We start from the raw sequence: 5,862 nt of genomic DNA, 5'->3' as shown, positions 1-5,862 counted from the left end.
TCCCACGATTTCATTCTGATTTGTTTGGACCTGTATAGAGCACTACCGTGCTTTGGAAAATACGAAGTCCGGATTATCCCAATTAAGTAAAAAGACAAGCAGCTTATGAGCAATTACTGGAATTGTGTAAAAAAAATAGATAAAGATACAAACAGATATGTGAAAACCAAGACTGCCAGCCTTTCATGGTATCTTTTGACTAATATAAATGAGTTTTACAATTAATTTGTAAAACATTTTAGAGAACGTGGCGATAAAAACATAAACATTCTTAAAAGACTGTGAATTTCACTTGTAAAACATTTGAGAGGAAATCTGTCCATAGTGAGATTGATATCACACCTTTCATCTATATTCAAATTCATTCATCTCCAGAGTCAACTTAGATTCCTGTTATACGAAGTAAAGTATGTTTAAGAATGATGCATTCCATATCACCTTGAGAGAGAGAGAGAGAGAGAGAGAGAGAGAGAGAGAGAGAGAGAGAGAGAGAGAGAGAGATTCTGAAATGTAGGTAAACCTTTGGGTAGGTTAAATAAAATGAAAAAGCTGAAAAGCATATTGTAAATTCAGAGGTCCTCCTAAACTATATGAATGGATTCCGTTATCCGATTACTGTACCTGAAACAGCAATCAAAATTAGGAACACCCCAGTCATCATCAGTCATTCTTGAATAACTTCTACAATCTTCCGGGTTATTTTCCTTTAATTCTTTCATTTAAGTCATATGGTAAAACCTCTCTATATTAGCCATGGTTTCACCCATACTTTACGATTTTTCTTGCATATTTCATGCTCGTATTCGTCTTGCAGGAGTGCTATTATCATTATTGCACTGATCTTCATTTTACTTGGTGCCCTGATTTAAAAACACGCACCATATCAGGACACTACAGGACTGAAAGGAACATGGCCACTGCAGATTAACTCTGCCCTCTCAAAATATGCATAGAGCAAGTCCTCTGTGTGTATGGACAATACCCAAGCAGACTGGAGCGCGCGCTAATCCCGGCAGGACAAACCCCATGCCAGTCGCATACGTGTACGGCCACCTTAAGTCCCGGTCGCTCTCCCTCCCCTGGCTTGGCCCGACTACCCATGCCGGCAGTCAAGGAAGAGCAAATTCCAATAGGAATCCTCCAGGACACCCATGACTATAGTAGACACTCCCCCAATGGTGTGGCCTTGCAGACCGCCCCAGAGTCGGTCCTCCTCAATGGTAAGCCCATCCCGAATACCATTACCTAATCCATTCCCCCTCCGTCAGCAGCTAACCGGTCCCATAGTAATGACTCTGCTGAATCCTATTTGGCCCAAGAACTCAGGAAACCGAGCAACGCAGCATTAGGGATAGGGACGAGTGCCAAGGCCCCAGTTGTCGCAGCAGCTGGAGCAGATGCCCTTTCAGAATCTTCAAAGTGCTTGGATCCTCCAAGGCCCCCCATGCCAACGTCAAACCGACCTCGGAGAGGTCGAAGGAAGAAGGGAAAAGGGCGTCGAGGATTTCCGAAACCTTATGAGAGCCAATAGCCTCTATGCACTAATGCCTGGCACAGTGCCACCCTCTTATAGAGAATTTTGACCCTCTCCATCCAGAAGAGAGTGCCAGACTCTGCTACTTCTTCTTCTTTCTGACTCTTTGGTAACTTTCTTTTCCTTTTCGTACTGTCTGTATCTTATCTACCTTGGTTTCCTTTCTTCATATTTCCTGCCTTGAGGCATTTATTGTATATTGTATGCTCTGCTTAGGCAGTGCCAAACTGCAAGCTACCCTGGCCTTGTATAAATTAGTACTTCTTTATGAACTACTGTCGTAAAAGTGCCACAACTGGCACCGTGCCCTATTCTAGGCACTTAGAATTACATTTAACTTGGGAAAATTTTAGCCAGCAAAGGTTGCTATAGCTTAGAGATAATTTCAAAGCCTGGCTCATTTATACATTGGTTGATTAGCTTTTTGATTTAGTGTTATTCCGTAGTCTTTATATTTTGTGAGATTGCCATTGTCTTTGGTGAAATTTACATTTTTTTTGTGTGTGTGTATGTTATCTTATTTAATCTCTGTGTAGAATTACTCCATTAATTTCCCCCTTCTTAGTGCACTAATGTTAGCGCTGATGTAATTAATACTGTTAGGCGTCATCTTGTTACGAGACAAAGTTTCTTAACGAAACCGTAGGGCCATTAACACACTTGAACGCGTCATATCGCTCCATTAGGGTAAACTACCATTCAAGTAAATGATATCCTTGTCATTCAGAGCAGAGATGGTATCAGAGTATCTAAGCAGCTAGCATTTGCCTTTGTCGTAATTTCGTTCATGTCTTAAAAATTGAGGTTTTGTTTGCAAGAATGTAGTTTTATGCTCTATTCGAATTCCGTGAGCAGAACAGATTTTAGGAAGGACTGGGAATAGTATAATTTCATTCTTTACTGCACAGTTTTCAAAATATTAATACTGTATTCCAAATTTGTTTAGTTCTGTAATATTTCCCTGTATTTGACTTGTTTATCATTTGTAATTTAAAGGTACATCATATTACCCTTCTACTTAATGCTTGAAAAAGAAGCCAATTTTTAGCAGCAGACAACAGCGCTGCCAACAATGGTATTTAAATGCCTGGAGAAACTCGAAGCCGAGGTATTTAGAGTACCTACTAAAAACGTGACATAAGCCGTCTGCACTATTTAATACCAGATAATTTTACCCAATTACCTAACAACTAAGTTACCCAATTGACAATGTTCAATTCTACTTATTCTATGTGTGAATAGACAGGAAATCAGCAATAATAAACTTTTGAAATATAAAACTAAATTTCATCCCCACGCTGTGAGGAAATCCAGGACCTCTTGAGTGCGAGACTAGAATACTTTTAAGCTGTCATTCCTCACTAGAAATGCCCTTATCTCCTACCTGTGAGGTCCTGGCTGGAGCTAAACGTAAATTATAGATTTATTTGCATCACGTGTGCTTATTAATCATTGCAGTATCAGCAACTTTTTTGTAAAGTCATTTTTTCATTCCATTTCATGAAAGGGATGAAATACAAACTTCTAATATACATGGCGTAGCAGGAAGCTTTTCTGAAGTTCAGTAGACTAATTCCAATGTTTTTCTTTGATTATACTGTCAAAGTTTTTTTTCATAGTGCAGTAAAATAAATTCACAGTGAAGTTACTGCAGTTGCAATAAGGAATATACTGGGTTATAAATGTTCTTAAATTATTGTCTCAGATTAAGATCTTTTATTGAGCTCATTTGACCTAGAAATATCAAGGAAATTAGCGTGTTATATATGGCATCTAACAAGGGATATCACACCCTTTGACACTTTGTAAACTAAAGCCCATAATTCTTATTGCTATAAGATATATTTGTCTAGCCAACTCATATGAAACAATCTTGACCAACAAGTGAAGAAAAAGAATTTTGGTCTGTTATCCCAGTACCTGATCCAAAGATGACCTACATCATCATGAATATGATAATATGATAAAATTTCCCAAACAATATTTGGCCGTGCACAAAGGGTTGCGATAAATAGATTAAAGTGTAGCACTAATCCAACTATACTTTTCCTTATGGCCCTCATGGCTACCGTTCGTGAAACATCAAGCCACTGCAGGCAATGAGGTTCAAGCACTCTCGCAACATCACACAGGAGAAGTTTTCATTTTCTCCATTCAGACCATGTAACTGATACTACTAACACCCAAATTGTAAGGGACCACGTTGAACTACATCTCCAGAATATCCAGCCAATTAAGGTAGTCGTCGAGTCTCTAACAGTACAACTTCAACCATCATGTAAAGCAGTCTCAAGGACTCTGAACGGTTTCTTGTCCAGGGCAATTTTATCCCATCATAGTTTTATTCCTTTGTGTGGCACAGTCATTGCAACTATGTGTGACCGCACTGGGACAAAGCATAAACGACATTATTCTCTGCCCTTAGACTACATTTACCTAAGTAGCGCTCAGAATGCGTTCAAAGCACCTAGAGGAAGCACCTGCCGATATCATGAATATTACACAGCTCTTGGTTAACCTTATCTTACAGAAAGTAGAATCATATTAAAGACTGAAATAGTAAGCTACAATAATAAATGCTTCAAAATAGGTGTTTTCCCTAAATAAAACTAATAAGGATATATATTACCTGGCAGACTTAAATATCATTGAATATTATAAAGAAGCATATTCAAAAGATCCCATAGAAAAGAATATGAAAAGTAGCCCAGCCTTTACTATTACATTTAAAAATTCAAGCTCTATAAATCGCAGTATTTGTACTTCATGATGTTCTCAATTTTTGCGAAGATATCCAGGTTAATTTCTGCGCTTGTAATTCCATGCTAATCATGTCACGTATATCAAAGAGGACTTGATTATTTCCTTAATGAAGCTGTTTTTCATTTTTAATAAGTCAATTTCTTTCGTTTTCAGGCTATCTTTTGAATAGATTTACTTTTTTATGCAACACCTGGTACTAATTCATAATTCACGTGAAATCCTAGAAAGTGATCCGATCAGTAGCCATTCAGAGTAACTATTAGGCTCTTCAAGAAGCACCCTCCAATATACAAACTCTACACGTTTTTCTTGGAAGCTGAAAATATTCGAAATACTTGTTCACATTTAATAGCAATTTCCTGAAGTGACGTTCATCCGTAAAAATCACTTAATTACGGTGAAGCCTTTTACATCGAGTAATGGTGCTCTTATTAAAGGATAAAGTTACCTGTCATTGCAAGTAAAACGACATTTAGCGTATCATTGCACGTAAAACCACATTTAGCGTCATTGTTTTTTTATTTTAATAATCAAGCTTTAAATCATTGTAAAGTTTTTTATGCTTCTGACCTATGTCTCATAATCATCCCACAGTCAAGCATCCACCCTCTTATCATCAAACATACCAAATTGCAGCCATCCAGCCTCTGTAGTTTTGATCTTATTTGAGGTTAAGGTTAGCCATGTATTGTGGATGTTGCACCGCTTGAGGTGTCAGCAACACAGGCCGAGTCCAAGTCTGGAGGCGTCGCCGACGAATCTTCACTTGACGGCATCTGGGAACCAACTGAGCGCTGCCCGGTCAAGGCTGAGAGTTTTGTTCTGTAGCACATTGAGAGGCTCGTAATAATGTAAATCGAAGATAGTTTCAACAAAACCGTGGCATTGCGGCTCGTCTAGATCTTTATGCAACATGTGCGTAATTACCATAGTGTAGTGGAATTACCAACTGTATTGGAGATTACAACATTGCCAGCGTTGAAACAAGTGGAGGACATAGACTATATAGAGCGGTTTAGTGCTCATAAGTTCATTCTATTTTCTGTTCTTTTAGTGTTAGTGATAATAATCATAGTCAAGATTGTGGCTATATTCTTAGTGCAGGCGACTTTGCTGCTTCAAGGAGAAGCAATCACCACAAGTGCAAATGACAGTGAAACATGAAACTGCGCCATAGAGTTTAAATAAGTGTAATTTCGGTAGGGACGACCGGTAAGTAGGTGGGTCTAGCCCAGTTAAATGGGGTGCAGAGATATTACGAACAAACGAACCGTTGCCATGTTTAGCTGTTTTGCAGGTGAGAAACATGTGACCTGGGTGTTTGCTAGCAAATTCAGCATATGTCGTACATTTCCCTGTGGGTGTGTCAGCATTATGTGTTCCAGTGGAATCTTCTGTCTCTGTTGGGATCGAAGCTTCAAGAAAATGTTACCGATTTTAGTCAGAATTTGGGGTGGGTTACACGGAAGTGCATGTCAGTTTGTATGATATGAAATCGCTAACTGCAACAGGTTCTTGGAAAAGATCACTCAACTATATATATATATATATATATATATATATAT

This window comes from Macrobrachium nipponense, chromosome 12, assembly GCF_015104395.2.
Source record: "Macrobrachium nipponense isolate FS-2020 chromosome 12, ASM1510439v2, whole genome shotgun sequence".
In the NCBI taxonomy this organism is placed as follows: domain Eukaryota; kingdom Metazoa; phylum Arthropoda; class Malacostraca; order Decapoda; family Palaemonidae; genus Macrobrachium; species Macrobrachium nipponense.
This window is presented reverse-complemented; position numbering follows the sequence as displayed.